Here is a 26450-nt window from a genome sequence, read left to right on the forward strand (position 1 = left end):
TCACTGTCTAAACAAGCCTGAATGATGACCTCAGACTAACTTTAAAATGGCTGACATTGAGGAAGATGAATCCTACACCTTAATGGGAAAAAAAAAAAAAGGTTTGACTTCCAAGGTCCTACAAATCTTTCCTATCTGGGCCTGACCATATATCCCTCTCGGGATGTCTTCCTGCTAGATACTTACCAAAGGCAAAAGCTGCAGCCTCAAAGCAGCCATTTTGTGATGACTGTTGCTGGGATCACTGTCCCCTCTCTGGGTCCTGCAGTCACTTGTACCCATTTCTCCTGCTTTTGTAATAACTTTGACTGCTTTTGTAATAAGTTTGACTTCAAGGGACAGACTTGCTTTTTCTTTAGAAAATAAATGCTGGTTAAAGGTTAATAAACGATAGAAAGAGGCAACTCTTAGTAGCCACATTCTGTCTCTGGGATGGTATTACTACTCTGTATCACAATTCTACTTAAGCATTAGCAAACATAGAAAGGCTTTTCTTCAGTAAATATCTAATGTCCTAAGACTAATTCTCCACTCCACTGTGCTGCAATAGCTATGCAGAGTAAATATAGCATACCTACTATAAAAGAATAGGAAAAAAGGCTCACTGATCTGGATTCTGGTCCTATAGCTCCCTGTGTGCACTGAATCAGCTTTGTTTTGACATAGTTGTGATCGAGTCTGTTCTGGTTCATGGTGTGACTGTTTCAGGAAACCATTGAATAAATATTAAATATATTTTTCTGATTATTTATTTTCTTCCCTTCACACAAATTCTTATAACTATTCATATGCCTGCTAGCTCACATCTCAGGTTATTCACTTGTTTGCTTGTTAATGACTAAACATAGCTGAATGAGTTACATACGGGGGCCCTGTGGGACAGGCTAGTGCATTCTCCTCCCTTTCCTATTTCTGTTTGTCTCTTGTGCTTAGAAACTTTCAGAACTAAAGCTTTCCACCGTCTGCCTTAGCAACCCACAGGTTGCTTTGAAAGCTTCTGACAATTCTACCATCATCTTTCAGCTCTTCCTTTTTGCGTCCCTCAGCAGTGATGATCTGTAACAGTGACTGTAATTAGAAACCACTCTTGGGTAGTGTGAGGTTGCATGGTTTTGTTCTTTTGGTTTTCTGCTCTGAAAAAATCACGTGTTCTGGTGTTCAGAAAAAAAAAAAAAAAAAGAAGCTGATCTACTTCGCTACAGTATAACAGAATGATATAAAAATACAATTCATAAATGTACATGTGTTCAAAGGCATGTATATATGCATTGCATACGTTTGAAATCACACATTCAGATAATTATATTGATGTGTCTATATGCATGCACATAAATATAATTATTTGAATGTGTGTGTGTCACTCTATCTTCTGCCACTTATATACACAGTTCTCTTTGTTAGTGCTTAAGACAGCAGCAGGCAGCCAATTCCTGTGATTTTGGGCCAGCCTCAATACCATGAACTTCTTCTGAAACCAAAAGTAATTTCGTTCTGCATTTAGTCTCTTTTTTTTCAACTCAGGCTGGTCTTTAGCCAGATTGCTCTCACCTGGCATGAATTATTTAGCAAAATTTGGGGTGGAATACAACAGCAGGTTTCCCCAGGCACAGGGACTGGCGAAGGTGTGGGACTCCAGCACTAACCTGCAGGTCCCCAGATGACACAGTTGGGAACAAGGTGACCCAGGAGCAGGGTATCACGCTGCCTGATCCCATCACTCAGGAGGGACATGGCCAATAGACCAAGTGACTATGCCATTCCTAAGAGCACACTTTGCTCTTTGCAGGATAGGTCTAACGGGGAGCATCACAAGGGCTGTAACCCTTGAGGCTGTGATTTGGTTCTGCAGTCTCAGGTGGATATCTCAGTTTAAAGATGTGACCTAACAGTGCTGGCCTGTTTCTGGTGCCAGGGCCCATAGGTTTTGTGGTTCAAGGTGTTCAGCTCTACCTGGTGGCTCTGAACTAGCACAACACAGCCAATCTTTTTTTGACTTCAGTCCTTCTTGGTTGGTCTCAGATCATCTGCTCCCTGTGTTCGCATCTGTAATGTTGCCTGAAACAATACCTTTTGGGATTTGTGTGCTGTCATTTGTAGTTGGTTTCTTGCAAAAATTCTGCTAGGGTTCTTTTGGTGTTTTTGGTGCATTTTGTTTGCTATTTTCCACTGGGCAGTGATGAAGACACAGAAGATGCTCTGGGGCTGTGAATAAATCCCTGTTGTGATGCACAGACTGTGTTTGGATCCAGGTTTTTGGCTCAGCTATCTACATCAAATCCATACCGGGTTTCTCAAATGCAGGGTGATGTTCTGCCTTAACCATGCTACAGAGGCAGGGGACAGCACAAAACACGACTACAGTTCCTTCACCTGACTACAAATCTCAGGAATGCTCGAACCAGAGCTTTCTCTGTAGCTTTTTCCCTAGACACCAGGCTTGGATACAGGCTGAGCCCTGAAGCACTGCGTGGTGAGGAGCAGTGAAAAGCACTATGGAAAGACCTGTCACCTGGAGCATCCCAAAATATTGATCTCAAGTGCTCGGATTGGCCCCTGCTTCCCAGTCACTGCCAGGAGCTACAATTTTCCTGATGTCTCTCAGAGAATTCGGGTCCTCATCTGTGTCAGGAGGCAGCAAGACTGAGTCTGCCCATTTTGCTCACTGTCTGAGGTGTGCCCTGAGTATGTCACAGCACAAGCACCTCCACATTTACCACCTCTTTGAGCCAGGCCCCAACTCCCAGGAGGATCTGAGGCAATACCTCTTCATATCGGGTTAGACTGCAGAGCAAGTGGCCTGGACTAGTCAAGCAGCAATCAAGTGATCTCTCCCCACATGGCACCTACCTTCCCAGTGTCAAATTTATTTCAGCTGTTACTAAGGGTGTGTATAAGTCAGGGACCATCATGCTATCCATAACACCACAGATGAAATCTGCCTTCAAAGAGAGGCTATTTTGTAACTAATAGGAAATGGTTTGAGCATTGTCCAAATGACAGGTAACTCTTGATGTAATGCTTGCTGTACACAAAGCAGACGAAGAAAGGGTTGGAAGCTCTGTGGAAATAAGTTTTTATCTTGAATCATAGGTGATTACTTTTACTTTATCTTGTGCAGCTCAAGCAGTCACAGAGTATCTGTTCTTCATCAAAGTCTGAGCTTGCCTGAGTTGCTTTCTGTAACAGAGTCCCCCTGGACAGCGATATGCTGCCGAGACAAATAGTTGTGTCAGGATTTTTGTCTGCCTTTAATTTCATTGAGCAACTTCTTGTGCTCATGCTACTGACTAGCGTTGAATGGGCCAGTGATCTGAAACTGCAGAATGCCCTCTATTATGTATAAAATAGAATATGTAATAGGAGACTACTGTTACTAGCATTTGTGCTACTAGTAATGGGTGTCTGAATCAATGGACTTGTGCACATGAATGAAAGGAGGTGTCACATCTTTTGCTCATCCCAAAGACTATTCATCTTCCACAAAAGCTGCAGCCATCACCTTCCGAAACATGCAGTGATTTGGGGCAGCAAGACTTTGGGTACTTTCCTTTAAAAAGAGCCTAATTTTCAGAGAAGGCTTAACATCTGGCAGCTAGAAATTCATTCATTTTTATGAGATTGTCTATTTTAGACCCCAAAATGCAGATCTTTAAGGATCTCTAAGTACTGAAAATGTTTGTTAGAGGATTCAATGAACTAAGGCTGCCAATGTTTGATCATATGCTCATCACAGTATGAAACATCAGGAAGTAGCTTCCCTCCCTCCAGGAAAATGTGTTTGTGGGCACTGTTTTCTTCCTTGCCTCTTAAGCAAGCACCATTAATATTTTTGGTAGCAGTACAATAACAGACTAGATGGATCATTAGATAAGGCAATTGTTTGGTCAGTAGGTAAACAGACAAATGTTTGCAGAGAGTCTGTGAAATGTAACTCTGTAATGGTTTCTCATAATATCTATACAGCCCATTCACTTTCGGTCTCCTTTTTAGTTTTGCAAATACACGATCATGTTGCAAATGATTTTTTAGAGCCTCAAGAAATATTTTCTTATGCACCTCACAGCACTGTCTTTGCAAATGCAAAGTACTGTGTGCCATGCTACATTTATGCACTTCAGGTTTGATAGATGAGGGATGCTAATGGAATATAAACTATCAAATTAAAAACTTTCATATTAGGGATGCCAACAGTGTTTGCTATACCTAGGAATGTGAGATGGTGCTTGCAATTTTTCTCTGTTTTTTAATATGATCCAATATGCACATTCTTATATGTCACTTTTTACGGAATGGTGAATGTACAGTTTTAATCAGAAGGTGTTCCAGATCCACAAGAAACTGCATTATTTTTGCATTGAGCAGGCTCATTATGCAGCCTGCAGAAACTGCCAGCTGACTGTAGTTCTCACACAAGCCTAATTCTCCTCTCCCCACCTGTGTTAGCTCTACCCTACTTGCACATAGCTCATCTCAGTAGATACCCTGCCTTTGTCCTGCAATAGGAAGGAGCTGGGCTGAGCCAAAGATGTTGCAAATGTCTGAACCTACCTATATACAGGTGTGTGAGTAAGGTATTTCTGTTCTAACCCTGTCCCTCCACATTTCTTACCAAGCTAAAGACATCAGGTGTATTGGACTCTCTCTGCAGCAACAAGTATTTATTTAACTGCTGAAAAATACATTAAATGTCATGATTCTGTTCCTGTAAGTGTACTGGGAATTGTTACTCTGGTATCCAGCTAGGAAGGTACCTTTGGACTAGAAGAATAAACAATAGGAACACCTTTAACCTGTGTCGTAGGGATGGGGAGCTGGTGCTCTCATGCCCATTGCTGTCTCTCCTGTGCATGAGTCCTGTACAACATCATTCTTGCTAGTGGGAAGCTGTTCAGATGCTGGCTGGGATAAGAAACAGGCTGGGAGATAGGACCAGTGACTGACATGGCAAAGCACAGCCATAGTGCGAGATGGCACTGATTTGCAGCCCATCTGGAAGGGATTGAGCAGGGAGAAGAGGGTTAGGTGGGGAGCTGGATACCCTCCACCTCTAGCATGTGTCTGCATTCCTTCTCTCCAGGTTTCCTGCCCTGTGGTTTGCTGATCAGATTGCAGCCTGCTCGCTGCTTGTCCACCAGAAGCCAAAGGAAGGGAGGTAATAAGTAGGGATCTCTTTCAATAAGGAATTTACAAATGATGATGAGGACAGATGATTTTCTGGTAGGGGATTTTGGCTCTGTAAAAGGCTCCCCAGATCAGATTACCAGGGTCTCCAAAGTGGGAAGAGAGGGTAAAAACGTTAGCAATGTGGTGGTAGCTTTGGGCACTAATTCCTCCAGCCATCTCTGGGTAGGGTAATGCAGTTCAGTGCAGCTAACTGCAAGATTAATGGAACTGTTCAAATATTTAATCCTATAAAGGTATTACATGAAATGCTGGCAGTAGCCTGCATGTTTTTCAGCTTGCCAGCAGTGTGCGTGTGCATGTGTGCTCACAGGCTTCCATATGAGGCCATGGTAGGGCAGGGAAAAAGGAGAAATCCCACACAGTTACTAATGAATAAACATGGTCACAGCTTCATATGTCTTAAATGGGAGTGGAGCGAGAAGAAACCAGCTGTGATGTGAGCAGTGAGAAGGCTGAGAAAGAAAGACAAGTCTCTATCTCTCATTCCCCTTACATTTTTTAATTTCTGGTGTGGAAGTATGCCCCTTGTCCTTAAAAGGTCAGTGTAGGAGAAATGGCACAGGAACAGACAAATGCTCCGTCATTCCTACAGATCTTGGTTTTCACACTCCTCACCCCATCACAAATCTGCTTTCTCATCTGAAACACTCTCGACAAACTGAATAATTCCTTAACTTGCTCCCTTCCAGGGATACCCTGAAAACACTCTCCTCGCCGATAGCTAGGGCAGGCTGTGCTTTATGTGACTGTCCCAGCCACACCTGAGCACGGTGCCCTGCAGCACGGCTGCAGTACGGACAGCAGATGCCACTTGATTACACCACTGATGTCACTGTCACAGTGCCAGCATCATCCCCACTTGCTCGCAGCCCCCACAGGAACAAGCCAAAACCCAGGGCAGCCCTGCATCAGTGCTCATTTGCAGGAGGCTGGGCAGCAAGCTGGTGATGAAAGTCAAAAAGCAGCATCTCATATCTTCACCTGGAGCTTCTTCCCAGCCCAACCCACCCACTGGAGAAGAGCATGGTTTGTTCCTTTAGAACTCTGTTGGCAGCTATGTGATATTACTTCGGGTAGAGGCTGGCTGAAGGACATGGGAGGGACACTGCTCCCTCTGGGGCGTACAGCCAAGTGCCACCAGGGGAAGGGAGGATTGTGCCTGCAAGAAGGGGCAGACACGGGAAGGGGAAGGTGGGACCTGGCAGGGGGATCAGAGCTGCACCTTGGGCAAGGTTGATGGGGTGGAGGGCCAAAGACACAGTGGTCAGTGGTCACTAGCTTCTGAAGCCCTTTATTTCTATTTTACCTTACCTACCTGACTCTGAGTTTCTTCTTCTCTTAGAAAGTTAAGTGCTTTAGTCAGCATCTTAAAACAACCTAGCTTTTTGAGTCTAGCAGCCTTACTTTGGGGGCATCCAATTAAAAGTAAGCGGCCTTAGGCATATAAAGTTCTGCCTCAGCTTCCAGTCTGGCTGGAGGTCCTGGCAGAGCAGAGAACTGGGAAAGCATCTTCTAAGACAAAAGATTTTCATGTGAATTGCAGCTGCCTGCAGCCCTCCCGTATGCACGACGTGCCTGGCCCAAAGCCTCCAGCCCGTTTCGCATGAGGGGCTGACTAGGCACCAGGCTGCTGTAACTTTCTGCTCACTCCTGAACGACCAGCTGTGGGCTTATTATTTGCAAAATGGCCTGCTCTTGCTCTGGACTTTGCTTCACTGCTTTTCCCATTACCAACACACCACAATTTATTGCATTTATTCAAACTCCTCGTGCTTGACAAAGCAGAGATTTAGGACGGCACCACTTAGCCGTCCTAAGCCATCATTTACGTCCTGCACAGAGCAAAGGCCTCCAGGAGACGGGAACTGCTTCTGGTGGTAAGAAGTAGCTGGGACATAAGGGAAGGTGTTTCCACCCTCAATGACTCTGGGGAGCATTTTGGCTCTCCTAGTGGCTCCACTTAATTGATGAAGCCACAGACAAATGCGGAGACAGCACAAGACTGTAATGTATTCAATAGCCCTTAACGCACAGCTTCCTCACAACGAGTTTGTTGAACCTGTTGCATTTTGTTTCCACAGCTTGCTTGGCCCTGCATGCTTTTCTTCTGGCAGGTTTCTGGTAGGTGGTAGGAACAGGGATGTATGACAGACTCCATCTGATTTTGTCTGGGTTTCACCTTGGAAAATCCTGGGGGGGAGAGAGAGTTGTTCAGATGTGGCTTTGCTTACCAGTGTCCCCACCACTAGGACAGGCTCCAGCTGTTCCTGAGCAATCCCAGGATCGTGCCTTCTTTCCGTGTGCCCCCACAACTCTGAATGTGTCGATGTGCCCCACAGCCCTCCTGGGACCCGCAGGATGGGCTGGGGGACAGTGCTGCGGTACAGAGCTCTCCTTTGGTGGCAGCGCCCTGCTGTCATCCCAGCTTCAGGAGCACTGCTGCCACGTGGAGAGGCTGGCACAGCTCCCCTGCAGCGAGCAGAGGATGTGGCTGTGGGAGAGGTTGCTGCAACACGTCCAGATGCCAGGCATCCAGCTGGAAAGCCCAGGTCAGAAATCTGGATGCTTGCTCCATGTAGCACATGCACAGTGTGACCAGCGTGTTCTGGTCCCAGATACAACCATGGAGGCCATTTAGGCCATTTGCACAGGACTTCTGGGCTTAACGCAGTCCAGAAAAAGCAAGATGTGTATTTCCCTACGGAAAATTTTCCAGCCAAATAGAAAAGACAGCTACATCAGGTAATGTTAATAGGAAGAGGGAATTGAATTCCCCCTCCTCTCAGACCTCTGTTCCCAGCAGTCTTTCCCCCACAGAGTGAGTAGGGCAGAGGAGATCTGGGCAAGGCTCCCCTCCAGTCCCTGGTGCTTTCCTGGGGAAGGATGGACATAATAATTCAGGCTGTGAGGGGTTGCTGGATGCTGCCTGCTCCAATCCCTGCTCTCGGCAGGGCAATTTCAAAGCTACAGCAGGATGCTCAGGGCCCTGTCCACTCGAATTTTGAGCATCTCAGGCAGTGGAGATCCCACACTCTCTGCCCCCCTGTTCCAGTGCTGCTCTTTGTACAGCCATGAGTGCCCACAGCTGTGCTACGACTGAAAGCAGCAGAGTTTCCTGGGGATACTGGAGATGCACCTGAAGTCCCAGAGAAACAAGGCAATCCAAAATGGATACAGGGAGAATAACAGCACCCAAGGTCTCCAGCAGACAAAGAGGGGGTTACCGCTGGGTGGGGAAATGCCATTTGGAAAACACATTACTCATCCAGTTTATGTAAGTACAATAAATCAGTGTAAACCTAAACACCCAGGCAATCAGAAAGCTGCAGAGACCTCAGCGAAGGGCAGGGCAATGACAGCCGATAGCTCTTTAAATAATAACAGTGTTTTTCCTAAGGGACTCCTGGTTCATATCATTGCAGTCTGTGGCATGCAAAAGATAAGGCTCCCTGTGCCCCACAGATAGCTCCAATTTCCCCAATAATTGATAGCTGCAGCTCTCCCTGGAGAAATGAAAAGGAGCATCATAATGGCTGCATTTTTCATTCAGCACAAAGCCAGGCTGGTTTGCACCCTGGCGAAGCTTGGCAGTGGCTGCACTGAAGCAGTGGGGAAGGGGGGACTGACAGCCCAATTGCGTCCTGAATCTCCCAGCAAACAGCCCGGGCCTGTGCCTATGAACAGCTACATAAACAGCTCAGGCAAAACGACTGTGGAGCAACGGGGATCTTGATTTACTTCAAGGAAATTAGCGTACAGGCTCCTCACACTGTATTTCACACCCGCAGTCAAGCTGTCTTTAGAAGGAATGAGAGAAAATGTGGAAGGAGGCATGGGGTGAAAAACAACTTAACACAAATATATGAAAACATCTTTTTTTTTTTTAATCCAACAGTAAAGAAATGCAGAAGACTTCCAATCACAGAGGGGGGGAAAATAAAAAATAAAAATAAAAATTGAGAGCAAATCCCACTTTATCTTCAAGCTTCCCTGGAGATTATGATGAACTTGGCAGGGGATGAGTTGGGGAGCAGGGGGATGGTTTTTCTCATCTTGGAACTACAAATCCAGAACCTAAAAGGACTGCAATGACAAAAACTATTCTCAGAAGGGGGATATCTTTTCTTTTGTGTTGCAGGAGTGTGGGGTCAGCACTGTGCGGCACGAGGCAGCACAGACTGTGATAAGCAGGAAAATTTCTTGCTCCAGCACCTGACAAACTGAAGCAGAGATTTCCATCTGTTATTTATTCATTCATTCATTCGTTCATCCATTTTGACAGTTGTGGTGCTCTCAATTTTTTTCAGCAAAAGTGGAAAATGTCGTAGGCAGATAATTGTGATCCTAGTGACAGGGCATTTGCTTTTTTTCAATTGCCCAGGCATCTTACGAGTAGCACTTAGGCTCTCAGAGCATGTTGATGCAAGGAGGTGATGCAGGCAACAGGATGGAGAAAACCGCCTTGGAGCAGGCCCACCTGGAGGTCACTCTCCTGAGGCCATCTGGACATCTGTATTAAATCCCTCACCCCCAATTTGTTCCCTTAACCACAAACCCCAGCTTCTTCCTACGCCAATGACAAGCTAAGCAGGTGCCCTTTCCTTTTGCCAGCCCCTGTGTAATACGTGATAGATGGGATCACATCCCCCTGGGATGGCATCACAGGACAGGGAAAACAAGGAGTCAACCCCACCATGCCCTGCCCAGGCCAGGTCTTAGCACCCCAAGCAGGAGATGTGATGAAGAGGGAGCAAGACTCTGTGGATGAATGTGTCAGACGTAGGCTGGGGATTGTGAAAGAGGCTGCTTGAATTGCAGACATGGTGTGTAAGGCATGGCATTTAAGGACATGAATGGGGACAGGCCTTGTACAACAGTGGCACAGGGAGAAAGAGGCTAATCTATTTTAGCAGCACCAGGACTGGGAAAGCAGCTGTTCTCAATTTACTTCTGCTGCCTCCAACACTTCCAATTGCCCATAGTCCAATGATTTAAGTGGGGATAAACCTGCATCTTGGCCAAACTAGATTGTTTTAGTCTGCTTTTGTGTTGGAGAGGCAAGTTATGCAGGAACCAAAGGTAACAGCTTTTATTAGATCATATTATTTTTCTCTCCCACACCCCCAAAGGAGAGTGCCTTTATGCCGAATTTTTGTTTGTTGCTATCTTCAGATCTCACAGACTTCAGAGCCTTTCGTGCTCAATGAATCCCCTAACAGCATCATCTCCTCCCAGCCACAATAGCACTATTGTCACAGCAGCAGCACAGCAGCTGCGTGCTGAGGCTGAGGCCACGATCCTCCGCTCCTGGAAGGAGCGTGTGTTTATTAACCAGCCTGAGGAGGAACTTGCCCAGGCAGGAGGTGACAGCAGCAGTGGGCCTTGTATCTCTGCTGGGCACACAGGTCTGCAGGCAGCATCAGTCTGCTTTCATGCCTCAGTGTTACACAACACCCAGCAGAGTGACCTTTATTTGCCACAGAAAAGAGCAATAACATCCCAAAGAGATTTCTGCAGAATTTGGAGGGATGGTGAGCAGAAAAGCATGTTTCTCTGACCCTTTATGACCTTTATGGCTGGATGTGTTTTGGATGTGTTGCTGGATGTGTTTTGTCCACAGAGATCAAGTGGCCACTCTGACCCTCCACTCAGTCACAAAGAAAAGAACAGGATGCACCCAAGGAGTCTACTGGGTTTCCATTTCTCTGCTCTACTCTGGGAACAGCATAAATAGGTGTTATATTTGCTTGTTTGTTGGAACCATTTGCACCACATCATTTACATGGCTAGGATTGCTGCAAAGCGTCTTAAAAGGATCAGAGCAGTGCCACACCACACAGAACTGCAGGCGTGCACCACGTGTGAGGCTGCAAGGCACAGAGGCAGAAAAGCTATGGGGGGAACCCAGGGAGCAGGAGGAAGGCTTGCTGTGACCACTGCTCTGATGAGCAAGGTGACAGGTATGCTAGAGACTCAAAAAGTGAGAAAATGTCCTCTCTCACAGTGATAGGATAGAGGCTTCAGGTGAGACGAGGAATGAACATGATCAGTTCGGGGAGACAAAGATGAGGTGTGATAAACTCAACATGATGGAGACAACATGTAGGTCACCTCAGGAAATTAAAGTGGTAGCTGGGGAAAAAAAAAATGTTTTTCCTTAGTGTAAACTGGGACTGAATTTGCACCTCAGAACACGCAATGCGGCAGGGGACTGGTGGAGATGCTATCATATGGGCTGAGTCTTTGTAGACATCTCTCCCATGTTCAGGACCTTTCAGATATTGCCAATCCCCGTATAATTTCTTCTGCATTTCCACTTTCTTGTAAACACAGGAAGCTAACCACAAGGAAAGGAGGATCCCAGACTGATTTCTGCCTATCGTAGCTTATGGAAAGGTGTCACAACATGGGTGTGCTATTATGGGAACACAACAAAACAAGGTGGAAGGAATGACCGAATACCAAACGTGCAGGACAGTGGGAGGTTCAGCAACAGGAGATAAGGGCAGCAGATGCAGAGGTGCTTTGCCTTCAGGGGATGGGTGTCATGTTCTGTGAGAATTCCCACCAGGGCAGACTAAAGGTTTGGGCACCCTGTGTGTCACGGCCTCACTAAATTCGGACACTCCTCCTGTCTGCCCAAGCCTCCTGTGCTTGCCTGCCTGGTCATGGAGAGTTTGTTGTAATCCTTTGCTGGTGCCATCCCAGTCAAAGCTCAGTAGGGGAGAAGAAAATAAAGGGAAAACTAAATTTACTCGAACCTCAAAAAGCTTGTTTTTTGATTTGGAATTTCTTCTTATTTGGCTCTGGGTTGGAGGGAATGCCTTTGTTCCCCTTTATCCAGGCTGGCTTGCCCATCTGCAGAGAGTGCCACTTGAGGCTGCAGCTCCGCTCACAGCATCCCAGCTTCATCTCTGAAGCACTGGCTGGCCAGCAGCTACACACAGGTGTAGATCCTTTCTCCCAAAATTTCTCTGCAGGTCAGACACTCCAAGCAGACAGTGAGAAGTATATGCAAATACCAGAAGATAGGGCTTTTTAGGACGCTGAAGGGAACAGGACACTGATAATATTGTCTGCGTGCTTAATCCCTCCAAAATCCCCTGGTTGAAAGACAGCTGTGGCAGGTGTGTGTGGATGGGTGAAGGAGCACCATAGAGTGCTTAGAAAGAAAATACATGAGAAGAAAAAAAAAAAAAAAAGCAATGAAAAGAATAGATCTGGGGTGAGGAAGGGAAAAGACAGCTTCAAGCACTCTGATTTGTGTTTATTGCATGGCATAATTAGAGAGGAAAAAAAATGCCCTAGCAGTCTTTTCCATAAGATATTGCACCCAAAAGGAGGGTAAGCTGAGGCCATCAAGCAGAGGTTCAAGCTCAAGCCTAAACCATTTTAGCCCTGCTATAAAACAGGACTGCTTGCTGTTTGCCTGAATGTCCCTTTATAGAGGACTTCTTATGCCAAGGTGGAAGCGGCAAAAGGCTGGATGGACAGAGGAGGGACAAGCAGGTGAGGCTGATCCTCAGTCTCAGCGCTGTGGCACTCACCTGTAGTAGGAAAATCCATGGATTTCTCCAAAAAGTGATGTTACCAGCTCTGTGCAGGAGGAGATCGCTGGGTGCTCCTGGTCTCACAGCTGCAGCGAGTGCAGGAATCACAACATCTACCGCTGGGAGGAGAGCTCTGACACCTCTTGATGAGAAAGATTGTTTATTGTGACAGTCATTAAAAAGAACAGGGGAAGAAAGAGCTCTTTGAATTCAATGTTACAGGCTGAAACAAAGTAATTGTCCTTGTTTTCCAAGAACTGAGCGACTCAATAGAAAAGTTAAAGTGGTGGAAAACTATTTGTTCATTTATAGGGCTGTTCATTCATGCAGTGTGCAGGGACGGTCCCCAGAGAGCCTTGCCATATCACCTTGGATTATGAGGGATATGAGCTTAGCTCCGCTGGATCAACAAGCAGGGCAAGAAATGGAAGTCTCAAACAGGTTCGCTGAAGGAGGAGAAAAAACTCTGCTCCCTGGTACATGCTGCTCCTCGAGTGGGGACACAGGAGTAAGAAGTAATAATAGCACAGAAGAGGAACACAGAACAGTGAGCAGCAAAAAGAAATCCAAATCAAGGGGACAGATTCTCCTCTGGGGCAGGCTGACTTGGGGGACAAAATTTGTCTTACAGCACATTGCTGAAGCTGTAGGTTTCGTTATGTATGCCCTGGTGGATCTGGGCTACAGGGCCAGCCTGCAAGAGGAGAGTGTTCACTGCTGGAATAATGATAATTTAAGATCATAAGTAGCTCTGCGGAAAGTACTCTTTTTGTAATGCTAACGGAAAGTACCACATATGTAAAGCCAGCCAGAATATTTTTGATTAAGCGTTTTTATTGAAGTGCAGTGTTTTGCCAAAGTTGAAACATTTCATGGAACCGCTAGTTATAATTAAGGGTTTGTTTTGGCAGGAAGATCTCTGAGAGGCCGTCTGGACCCTCCCATCAGGCCAGGAAATAAGCTCTAGTAGAAAAAATAAAAATAAAAAGTCCTCCATAAGCTTTTTCGATTTGAAAAGAAATGTCCCTACACAGTTCTTTTATGGAGGGAAAAGCATTCACAGGACTTTGTTTTCACCCCCCTCAAATTTAAAAAAAAAAAAAAAAAGTTACTTCTGAAGCATTGAAGGTGGCCCCAGAAGAGCATTCTCCACCTCCAGCTGCCTTTATAGGTCCATGTGCATCTGGAACCCAGTACTTCATATTCCTAGGACAGGCAAAGCAGCAAAGCAGCTGGAGTAGCAGCAAAGCTTCAGCCCTCAGTAATTGCAATGCCTGTGAGGATAAATGAGGTGCAGTAAATGATGAGAATAACAACCCCATGTAGATATATGCAAGAGTAACAATTCCCAAAGAAAGATAAAATGCAGGACACGTAAGAAAGTGAAATTTGGGGCTGAACTTGAGGACGGCCTTTGTTCACAGCTACCAGCCTTTTACAGCATTAGCAGTGAAGCACGACCATCATAGCAGTGACACCAGGTCTTGAAAAATCTACTGCAGGTGCGACTGGAGGTTGTGTTGCTGCCTCCAGGCCCTTTAAACTATTCCTCAGTCTCATCTTCTGGCACACTCGCACCTCGTCCTTCATCCTGACCATTTTTCCTTCTTCTTGTCTGTTTGCTCTGAAGTCCTCCTTTTGTTATGTATCTCTTTATTTCCCCTGAGTTTAACACAAACATTTAGAACAACCTTGAGCAACCAATACAGCAAATAGACAGGTTGAGATTCATCAAAGGGGAAGTGTAATACCAGAGATGTGTTATACCCTGGTGTGCTTGCCATAACTGCTTGCCACTGCTGTTCTTTGGATATTTTCTTAGGATGTCTGGACAACTCAAAGCATTGCAGGTTGCATTTCAGCATGAACATTTGAGGTTACTTTGGAGAAGAAAAACCTTTCTCCCTTATTTTATTACACAATAGTGTTCATTATTGCAAAGATCAAACCATCACAAAGGTTGTATGAGCATACGTTGTGTTGATAGCCCATATATAAACACAGAGGCTTCCTTGCTGGTAACTACTCTCAAAGCTTACCTTTTAATGGCTTGGACCCTAAGTCTAACAGGTATGAATAAAACGAGTCCAACTGTTGTCAGTATTGCATTTTGTTTAAGAGACAGGACTTGTACTTTCTTCTTCAATCTAGTCCCAAGGAGCTTCTGCAACGTATGAGCACTGCAGTGACTAAGGGATGCAGTCATGGCAATGCTTGTGCAGGATGGCTCTCTACTTGGAAATCAACCCCCTTCTACACAAAGAGACAGATTTATACCATGGTAAATGATTGCTGCAGGAAGGCTGGGACACAGGTGCTCCCAAGGACTGTCAAAGACCACTTTCTAATGCCAGCAACACAATTCTAGTAGATAGATAGATAGATCTGAAAAGGAGAAAGGAAACTGCTTAATAACTGAGGGTGTTACATACTGCCTATATTTTAATGGGATTTTCCCCAGATTTTCCTCTAAAGTACTTTTCTTCAAAAGATGCCAATAAATTCTTGCTTACTACTAGGTGAAGCCTACCATCAATACACACCCATGTACAGTAAGTGTCCCAATCCCTATCTGGAAAAGAGAATGGCAATAAATGCAAGCAGTCCTGTTTGAAAGTACTGTCCTGGTGTCTACTGAAATACCACACATGGAGATGCCACTTCCAGCAGAAGGAAATTAAGAGGTCCTACAAAAAGGGAATTCCACCTCCAGAACCCGAGGCATCCCCTAGCACCCCACAAAAGGAGTCTGCCCTGTATTTTGGACACAGCCTTCACCACTGCTGGAGTGTGCCTGTAGGAGAGGTCCCCAGGAGATGCCCACCACCACTGGAACCCCCAGTGCTGACAGGCGGCTGCCCATCCTGCTCCTCTGTGCTCGCTCTCTGCAGAGTAAACACTGCAGGCTGGTAAACCACAGCCTGCTCACAGTCCCTACACTAGTACTATCTCAACTATTTAGCTTATTTTTTTCTTTTTAATCCTCTTAACTATGTTCACTAATTCAGCTTTTAATCATAAGCCTATTTACGTAGATACATTTTTTTCATCAGCATTCCTCCACTAATCTGAGTTCTCCAAAATACCTTCTTATTCTACTTAAATAACTCTCTTCATTCCTAATGACTTCTATCTTCCCTGCTTTAGTTCTTTACCTTTATTACTATTAGTTCCAAAATGAGTCTCTTGCCAGGTCCCTTCTAATAGCTCTTCTGTCATAAGCATCTCTGTAGGCTGAGCCCTTCAGCTTGAGAGAGACCGCTGAAGACACTTCTACACAGGATCCAATTTGCTCTTGTCCAAGGCAATCCATTAAAACCATTATTGCTATTTGTGTGTACAGTAGCGGGGCCAACACAGATGATAAAATCCCCTCTTGAAAAGCACTGACCACTGTGCCAAGACAGGAAGGTGCAGGAGAGCACCTTGGGGTGCCAGAGGAAGCAGGAAGGCAATGGCAATGGTGCTGCACAGGGAGAGGGTAAGGGGACTTCTGTGGCACTGTAATGATAAATAGCGAGGGCAGCATCACTGTACAGGAAAGATGTCAGACAGCAGAGGGGAGATCATGGACAGCAACATAAAAACATTCATAATTCACACTTTGGGGTGGAATATTTGTATGTATCCTCATTTAAGCCAGCCCAAAACAGAGCATATTCCTTGAGACAACTTTCAAGAGAAAGAATGGATATTCATTTTTACGAAAAACAGTCTCCAGGACATTTTCTGTTCCTCAAACAGTGCTTTTTATTTAAATTGAGGCATGTAATTTCAGTCATATTCCAATGGGAAGAAAAAAAAAAAGAAAAAAAAAGTTAATTTACACACCTGTACTATTGTTTCCTTTTTCGTTGCTATATCCCACTGAAAATGAGAGGAAAAAAAAGAAAAAGAAGGAAGGGGAATGACTAGTCACAAGACTCCAAACAGTACATCTTATTAGATCCTAGGACTTCCCTTTTTACTGGCAGGGAAACTGCCCATGTTCACCGCAAGAACCTCAAGAGTCTGTGGAAGCCCGAGCCAAGCCTTCACCTCCAGAGGCCATCTGTGGACAGACGCTGACCGGATGCCACAGAGAAGTGCCCTGTAGCAGCAGACCCCTCCATGCCACCACTGTGTCCTGCTGTGCCTGAGCACAGCCGCTTTCTAAACCATGGAGCTGGAACCACAGAACTCCCAGAAATGGCAGAGGTTGTCTCAAAATCACAATCCATAACATTCAGCTCAAGGAAGCTCTCTGAAAACCACCCCTGGATCCCAGCCCTATGGCACAGGTCTCAGCCTAACAGCAGCCGCCCCCTCTGTGGCCCAGCATTAGGACACGATGCACGGCAGTGGTGCCTGAAAATTTTGGTAGCAGGAGACTCCTGGCAGCACATCTGGCAGCTGCCATGGAGCCATGCTGCATGGAGGACACGGGCACAGCAGCTTCTCTCTCAGAAACGCTGCAGAATTTCTGCTGCTGGAAAACGTCAGTGATACCAAAAGGTAATCGTGCAGAATTTGAGGAGACTGACGATATCGGCATTTTTTTTATCCCAATCGGGATTTTTTTTTTCAAAAGTAAAATTAACTTGCTCAGTCATTTTTATTAATTATTATGAAATTCTGCTTAGCCTGTTCTGCTGACGGAGAGAAATATTTCTCAGGAAAATAAGCACACTACTATGGGAAGGGGTGCAGGTGAAAAAGTAAATAGTGTGTTTCTACTGGAGCCTTTAACAAGCCATCGCCAGTGTATCGCTGCAGACAAGGGGCCTGCTGCTGACACAGAGGCATTTCAAACAAGACACAGATCCCACATTTTCTTACCTCTTTAGTATCACTAAGGGCACTTTTCCATGAAGAATATTATTTGCATGAGCTTTCCACGCAGCGAGTTACATTATTTCCAAGCTGGTAGCCAGTTCACTGGATAATCTGTTCTCCTTTGCTTGGACAACTGAGAAGCATTTGCTAGACAATTGTGATTCAATTACTTAATTTGTGATTATATCTGATTTGGGTTAATCGTGCAGCACTTGTAGGACAGGCTGCTAGGAAGGACAGGGTATACACAACTTGCATAGCCAAAGAGGTGCCTGGTACGATCTCTCTGTGTACAGTTTGAAGAGAGACCTTCAAGAAATAAAACAAACTGCTGAAATGGCAGATATTTATTATTCTCTGAATGTGCTTTGTGTTCTAACAAGATCAGAGCCTGTTTTGTTTGCTGAATTGATCCTTCATATTCACCCAGTGCAATTAGGCTACCATTTGTTTCACTTTTGCACCACCAGCACTCTGAAATATGAGTGCGAATAAATTCTAACCCTCCAGTGGGTTACAATTTGTTGTGGCATGTATTTTAAGACAGAATCACACCCAAGAGCAAGAAAACCATAGGGTTTTCCTTTAAGTTGATCTGGTAGAAGCAGACATAGTCAAGCCTTAAGCTCTGGTGCTGAATCTCCATCATCCCTGGGTTTGAAGTGGTCATCTGCACCACTACAAAAGAACATGAAGTGCTACTAAATTGTCCTCTTTAACTGGTGAGGAACCCTCTCCTTTCCAAAGCCAGATTGCTAATGCCACTTTGCACAAAGACATCAACCTACCAGACCAGGGGGGTCACTCACGCTTCCATCTACTGTCGTTTCCCATCAGCTTCCCACCCAGTAAACCCCCAGAAATAGCACAGTTCTTTCCCAGAGCAGCACTGAGAGGTGGGGCAAGAATCCCACCTGGCTAACTCCTCCAACAGGCCAAGTTATTAAATTCTGGATGTATGAGCCATTGCTGCAGGCTGGAAACTAGTCTTTAGTTTTATTGTCAGCTTGCTGGTGGCTGTGGAATTGATTGAATCCAACAAGGTTTTCTTGAGATGGGAAGGCAGGACTAACTGTACAAGTACAGCCCAATTTTCACATGCTTAACATCTCTTCTAGGAGAAGTGTTGATTGTGCACATATTTTGCAATGGAGCTGCAGAGGGAGGGCACCTCCAGTGCATCCTGGAATAAATAACGACAGTGTTTGACAGAAATGTCCAGGCCCTTGTATATGTACAAGTCACCCTTGGCATACACAGAAAGCCTGACATACCCTGAGCTCATAGGTATCCTAAGCAAGATCGTTTTTTGTGCATTTCAATCTAAAGTCCAAGGTTTCAGTAAAGTTTATTAAAAAGAGGAAGCTTACACTGCAACTGCCCACATCAGCTACTCGCAGGCAGGTGATGTCAAGCAACAAAATTCATGTGAAAACAAGTTCCGCTAACCACGGGGAAACCAGAGGTTTGTTCTGTATTCCTTAGTGGGTATTATACTGACCCAGGAGTATAAGAGAGGGCATCGATGGGTGCCCACCACCCACTCTGCGTCGCTGCTGAAACCTCCCATAGGGCTTTTTAGGCAACATCAGTGCCTCCTTCCCACAGCCAGTGAGATGGGCAGCCAGATCCTCGAGGAGGCACGTCCAGCTCTCCTGCAACGAGACCCCCCAGCCTTTGCAGAGATTTGTTTTGAGGCTTCTCTTCACTTTTCCACTTCTCAGGCAGTGTTTAATGGAAACTACAAAAAAAAAAAAAAAAAAAAAGATCCACTTCGTTGCTTTTCAATTAGATAAAAACTCCCATTAGTGATGCAATTAAGGCGCCGATTTCAAGACTGTTGCTTAACAGCCTCCTTGACATTTCACAGAGCTCATTTGTTTTGCTTTGTTTTTTCCTTTTCACAAAAACAGATGCAAAAAATGATTCACTCGCAGAAATGCAGACAAAGCAGAAAGACTCAAAAGAGTGGGAGCAGGGCAAGGCAGGCACTCTGCAAGAGTGAAGAAGGAAAAAAGAGAGTAAAAAAGTATTGCTTATGCTGTCCTGTAGGATAAGCCCTATGCAGGAGGAATACAACAGAGCAGAGGAAAACAGAGTTCTCCTGTGATCCTAAAGGGCTGGTAGTTGCTGGACAACAGCACAGGTGCTGAACTTGCAAAATACAATAGCATAGAATAGGGCAGGAATATTGCTCAGGAAAGCTTTTCATTGCATTTCTTAATTAGATTAAAAAGTTAAACAGGATGAAATTGCATCAAAGCTGGTCATATTTTCCTTTTAAAAATATGTATTTTTTAAAGCCAAATAGTGTAATTCCATCTGAGATGGCCTTTAAAAAAAATACAAAGCACTGTTTTTTGCAGTTGAATAAACATCTCTAACTACCAAAAAAAAAAATTAATAATGTCTTATGAAGAAAATTTGAAAACCAAATTGAATCTGAGGCTTGAAAGATGAGATGTCTTGGAAAATATTTACAAATCACTCTCCACTGAGATGCAGAAGAGGGACAGGAGGGCAGAGCCTACCCGAACAGCAGTACCACAGAGGTGAAGCGGAGCAAGCTCACTGCTCTGTGGCACACAGCACTTAATGGCAATGGGGATTGAGAAGCATGCCCCTTACTGCTCAGGCATACACAGGCTTTTTACATGTTTGTGCTGCCCTTGCACCCCCATCTTTCTGATTGTTGTTATCTCCTGCTTTTCTTCTTCATGCAGATGTTTGAAAAGCATTTATTCTTGTCATTCAGAAGGAATTATTTTGCATAAACTATAGTTGAGAGCTGATACTCGCATCCCTCTGGGGAAAAAAGGAAAAGAGTTCAGCACCTGCTGCCTTTGAACTTCTCTGGCATTGAAGCTTCATCAGTCCAAAAAGCAGCAAACACAAAAATCTTATTCTGAAAATATTTTTTTTTAGAGTCATAGACCAGTGTGGCCAGAGCAGTTGGTGAATATAACACACAGCCACCTAGACACAGATCTGTAAGATGGACAAGCAGCTCTCATCCACTTCATGACCTATGGTCCAGGAGCTATGAGGAAAAATATATTTGTGTGCCAGGAGTAACATTCCCCTCTTGGTTTTGCCACTCGTCCCTGCTGGTTCTATGCATGAGATTCCTACCCCAGAAACGCTAATATCCGCTGCCTTCATAACCCTTCTTAAAAATATTCACACTTTTGCAAATCCTGGTTGGGCCCCGACCCACATCCAACGCTGAGACCTCAAACCCCAGTGCAGCTCTGGTTCATCTCCCGCTCTGGTTAACATCTCAGTGCAAAACAGCCAGTGAATATGAGCTCAACTCAATGTAGCAAACCTGCTGAGCAGCCCAAGGAAGGAAACAGACAACATGCTCTACTCACTGCCTTATTCATCGTCAGTCACTGCAGGCAGATAGTGCTTCAGTGCTGCTGTTAGTAGTTTCCTGGGTGATCTATAACAGACTTGCACCTTCCCTCTCTTTCTATTCCAATCATGCAGCATTATGATATCCTTCTGTGATTACCAGAAATAGCTGTTCACAGAAAAAGGTCCCCAGATCCCCAGGTGATGGGAGTGGGTGAGGTACTGTGCAGCTGGCACCGTCTCTCTGTTATTCTTTGGTGCCCTTCCTGGCCAGTAGTGCTAGGAATGCTACAGGTGAGACAAGAAAAGCAGTTCTGCTCAAGTCACCACCCACAAATCCTTTGTGTATGGCTCACCCCCCCCCAAAAAAAAAAAAAAAAAAACAACTGAACAAACAAACAAAAAACGCCCTCTTTGGAAACAGGAAACTCCTTTGCAAACACATTGCCTCTCACAGAGGGGCTATGGCAACACAAGGACCTGAGTGAGGCTGGTACACCTGTTTGCACCTGCAGCTGGCTCCTCCGACTTCTCCCACATCTTTTCCACCTCCAGTAGCTTGCTCCCCTCCTTGTGTTGGCACACAAAGCCTCAGTCAGCAGCCATCCTTCTCCGTCACCCCAGGAGAGAGGCTGAGGGGAGCTGTGGGAGCAGTGACTGGAGGCACTCCCACCTCGTGGCCCTTTTATACACGTGTGTAGCTGAAAGGACTGATGGACTTCTCAAGTGCAGTGCAGTACGTTTGCTGAATGCTTTGCCTGAGGGGTCTTGCCAAGCTTCACTCTATCTGGCTGACTAAATCCAGATTAAAGATGCATGGCTCTGCCAACTGCTGCTTTTCAATTTAGATGCTCGCACTGTATTCTTATTTATTTATTTTTAGAATATTGATTTTTTTCAGGAGGCAAAGCAAGGGATGTAGGAAAAAGTGATAAGTCCAACAGTCAGCTGTGTTAGACTTTTAAGGGGCTAAGGAGATTTGTTTCTTAAATACAACAACTGCCAAATGCACCAGTTTATTTAAGCTACAGCATCCTGAGCCTGTTCTCATTCAAGGTCAGTAATAAAGTATCTTTGACTTTGCTGGGAGCAAGTCTGGGGTATGAAGGAGCTGCCAATGAGGGACAATCTCATTGGGTTACCCCAGTGAGGGTATCCCAGTTAGCTCCTCTGAAATGAAAATCAATTTTTGCAGATGTGTGCCTGGTGGCGGGAGGTAACCCTGCATATACCCAGGGCTGCCCTCCGCAGCGATGCAGGCAGCAGAGGCAGTGCTGTCAGCACAGCTCCAGCTACACAGCATGAGCTAGGGGCACCTGGGTCAGTTCTGAGGGGTCCCATGGTGACAGGACTAGGAGTGATGTGATTAAAGTAGTCCAGTTCTTTTGACACGTACTTCAGGATAACAAGACAAAGAGCACTGTTTTACCAATCCCAACAAGCATCACCATTTTACTTACACCTTTTTCTAGCACTAATTGTACAATTACTTCCTTAATCCATCAAGAGCAAAAGAAAAAGTACTTACATTTAGCAGACAGTTTGAATCAAGGTTGTGGGTCTTTTTTCCTTTAAACCTTTAAAACTATATTTGCTTGAAGTGCTTCAAATGTTTTATTGCTCGTACTACAGTACATAACAAAGTAATTGTGTAATTAAGAGATAATGTCAATGCAATAGAACATTGTTGACAAGATAATAGCCTCCTGCTGCTATAGAAAAGCCATGGCAATGCTAAAGACTATGCAGGAAAAATATACATAGAGAAAATTAGATGGGATTGTTTGTTTTTAAACCAAACTGGCAAACTCTGATTGGCCCAGCTGTAGTTTAGCATAGGTTGGACTCCCTCCACAGCAAAGTGCTAGTTTGTTCAAAAGAGGGCTGAGTTCTTGTGCAGCGAGAGGGTGCATACATCAGGGAAGAGGGAGGAATCCACCCTGGGGTCTGATCTCCCAGGAAGAGCTATAGCAGAAGCATTAGCAGAGAAACAACACCTGAAGCTCCTGGCAGGTGAGATGTCCCGTTTGCTGTCCTGTTGAGGCTTTGTGAGGCTGGGAGACTACTGGATTATTTGGCCCCACATTTTTCATGCACCTGTAAGGAAACCAGGACAGAAAACACCTAAACTTCAGCCAGATTGCATCCTAGTCTCATTTAGCCTTGGGAATGAACACTAAACCTCAGGCTTAGAAGTTCACTGTCTCCTGTTTGCTAGTTCAACACATGAACACATGATCCTATAGATACCCAGGGCTGAAGGAGGGAGGGGTTTGGATACAGAGGCTACACAAAGTGACTTGGGAAGGAATATTATATCAGGGAGTACTGAACAGGGCCACTTAATGCACAGTACTCTTGGCAAGGTTGCATCAGCACGTCACTACCAGCCACGTGATTTCCAGCATTCATTTTTTATGTAAGAGGGCCATTTTCTTCTTTTATTTTTTTAATATACTTAGTGTACCCAGACACAAATAGTAGCTCTTTGAGTTGTATGTAGGTACAAGTACATAAAAAAAAAAAAAATCACACAATGAATTAAAAGATTGTAAAGTTACAAGCTCAAAGATAACAGTAAAAAGAGGTCTGTGCAAGCTTGCTTCAGTCCTCTGTGGGCAAAGCATGTGGAGTGGTCTTTAATTTCATGCCCACAAATGCCACCTCCGATCACCCTCACCACTTGGAGTGCACAGTGGATTTGCTCCCTGTTGCAGCAGCTGCTCAGTAGTTCATTTTTTCTTCATTTTTCTATGTACAGCCCCAGGCCTTATTTATGTACACTGTGAAGACCTAGTCTGAATACAACATTAATCACGAGTTCTTTACAGCATTCATCACTGCAGCATCTGAGTGGTTTGTAAAAACTAGTTAATTGATATATGCAATAAATCTTGAGAAAATAACTGGTGTTGTTACTTCCCATGGGTATGGCTAACTGATACACTGAGAAATTATCTCTGAAATGCCCACCATTGTTAGGTGGTAATACATGTAATGCCTGATTTGATAGGGGACACAAGGTTTTGTAGTGCTTTAATTGCTTTGGAGTCCAGTTGCTGATTTCTTTCTTGTATTTTCCAAAGCAGACTCCACAGCTCTCATCGTGTGCATGCAGGATGTGGAAAACACAGCAACTGTCTGCCTGAGATCACATGAGAGCCTTGTGTCTGCAGCACAGACAGCATCCAGTCCATTCTTCCGGGCCTTGCACTGACTCAACCATGATGAACGTGCCCACCATCTTCTGCAGTTCCCTATGACACTTGCTGTGGACTTTTCCTCCCAGCTTCTGCAGCGGAGAAAGAAGGAACTCATGTAAGCTGTGTTTTCCTTAGCTGAAGAGGCACTCAAAACCCCTGTTCCCCTGATTATCCACACCAGGCACTTTTGGGGGGAATATAGCAGCTTTCTTCTTTGTAGCAGTTAACAGGGCATGAGAAGGGGTGGATATGCAACCAATTCTCTCCCTAATCTGCATTCTAGGCACAAAGTTTGTACCCAGACTCACAGACTCAGAGGCCATCTGAGGACTGGAATATACCCAAGGGGACCCCACAAGGCAGGCCTAATCACACCCACTAATGAAGCAGAAATCCTACTGAAAATCACAGCAGGCCAGCCTACAATCCATCCTAATGCACAGATGGACCAAATTAAGATTGTAAATCACAGCAACCCCGAATCATTAGGGTATTTTGTCCATAATATCCTTAAGTCTTCATAGGAATTAAGGACATAACTCAGACTCAGGCAGAATAAATCATGGGAGTTAGAGCCAGAAGGCATCAACCAGGCTTGGGAAACAAGTGCAGCTGCCTGGGCCAGTGATGGTCAGCAGAGAAGACATACTTACTGAGCTTACTGAAAGGACAGGTGATCCCAGCTGTAATCAGCATCATACAGGGACAACTATGTGTCTTGAATGTGAGTTATTCTTGCATGCAGACCAGGCCCAGCAAGCAAATGTGGTTCTTTCCGGAGCAGGGAGCAGCGGATGCTGGAGAGAGGCACAGTAGCTGTGTCCATTCTCCCTGCACAAGTCCCACGCTGGCCACCAGACCTCATCCAGGGCGAGGAGCATGTGGCTTGGCAGACCACAATCAGCTGTCAGATATGTATTGTCCTCTCCTTACACCACCTTCCACTGCAGACTGGTGTCTCCGTGGGCCTTGATGGGAGACACCTCTTTTTATTACTATCTGCCTGATTTTAACCTCCCTCACTTTATAACACCACCAGTGCCTATATCATAAGCTGTGTGCATCTAGATAACCTGTCCTCGATTACTGCATTGAATTCTTATTAGAACAACGCAAGAGGTTCATTAGTCTGACTTCCTCCTTGGCACGCACTGACTCCTGCAGTTTGGCTCCTAATTAAAGAGAGCAAATGCCTCTCGCTCCAGCAAATGACTGAACCTCTTCCATTCACAACAGTTCATAAAAAAGAGGTGCTGATATTTGTGAGCAAGGAAAGATATATGCAGAGTGTTCATGGGATCACCAAAAAAAAAAAAAAAGTATGAAAACAAACTTAGCATAAAGCAAAAAAAAAGTGTTTTTAACTTTTTTCCCTTTTCACTTTTCTTCACTTTTTTAAATAATTGTCAAAGTTACATTGTTACATTGTTTTTTTGATTGCTAAAGTGCAGCAGGTCTTCCAGTAGATAAAGAGATTGTAAATAAAGCTGAGCTGGCTTTTCTGCCAAATCCCACTACGTGAAACACCCACATGTTCAAACTGTAAAAGGATCATCATAAAGCCTGTCCAGATTTCAAAGGTGATTTCATTTCCTTTGTTTTCTTTTCCTTAAGAAACTTATTGCTCTAAATCAGCAGTTCTCAAGTTTCTTAGGTCAGGTCTTCCTACCTTAGCTTTATAATCAGTTTACCATTTTCCCACTTTAAAATATTTTACAATCTCTACAAATATAAACTGGGCAGATGTCTGACACCCAGGCTGTGCCATTCAAATACCTTTCTGACAACAAGCAAAGCCCAAGCACAGAGATCAGCAAAGCAGTCACAAAGAGCTTGAAGCACAAGGCAGAGCACAGAATGGGAATCCCTCAGTATCTGGGGATGGAGGTAGGTGACGCTCACACCTGCTACATCCCTACTTGATGACGGATATCCCTCATCATTGTCTTGAGCTGAAGGCCCCATGAGCATCCCCTTGAGTTCTGCAATTATCTCCAGGGGCCTGCTCAGCACCCAATGGGATACCCAAAGTCTGGCACCACACTTCTGCCACCACCCCCTTGCTCACAGCTGCGGTGGTATGGGAGGGAGGCCAAGAAATTTAACATCAAAGGTGCTGCAGCCAGTACTGTTTCAGGGCAGCCAAGGTGCAGCTCCACTTAACCAAAGAGGAAAATCTATTCTAAACGTAGATTGCACTCAGGACTACCTCTGTTAATAAATGTCATCATTCTGTTGTTATGGATGGTACTTCCTGCTTCATTATTTCATATTTAGATTGGATTTGTAGAAGGTCTATTAAAGCAGTAATGAATTAAGTGCCAGTTCAGCTTAACTCCTA

At 44.8% G+C, this 26450-nt stretch overlaps 3 long non-coding RNA genes across 4 annotated transcripts in view; 1 reads left to right on the forward strand and 2 right to left on the reverse strand.

Moving 5' to 3' along the window:
* Window positions 1-3322: 3322 nt before the first annotated feature.
* On the forward strand, window positions 3323-9780 carry LOC310896322. The gene is made up of 3 exons (XR_014581389.1): window positions 3323-4558; window positions 5078-5152; window positions 5874-9780. It is a non-coding gene; the product is annotated as an uncharacterized lncRNA (long non-coding RNA).
* On the reverse strand, window positions 6456-14004 carry LOC310896324. Its single transcript, XR_014581390.1, has 2 exons — window positions 12732-14004; window positions 6456-7374 (listed from the first exon to the last, which is right to left on the reverse strand). It is a non-coding gene; the product is annotated as an uncharacterized lncRNA (long non-coding RNA).
* Window positions 14005-22499: 8495 nt separating this feature from the next.
* LOC310896321 overlaps window positions 22500-26450 on the reverse strand; it is a 93314-nt gene continuing 89363 nt past the window's right edge. For both annotated transcript variants that reach the window (XR_014581387.1, XR_014581388.1), the window contains 2 exons: window positions 24763-25077; window positions 22500-24198 (listed from right to left, as the gene is read on the reverse strand). This is a non-coding gene — a long non-coding RNA (uncharacterized lncRNA). The remainder of the gene's footprint in view (window positions 24199-24762; window positions 25078-26450) is intronic.

The sequence above is a fragment of the Anser anser genome, assembly GCF_964211835.1.
Source record: "Anser anser genome assembly, chromosome: 3".
NCBI lineage: Eukaryota > Metazoa > Chordata > Aves > Anseriformes > Anatidae > Anser > Anser anser.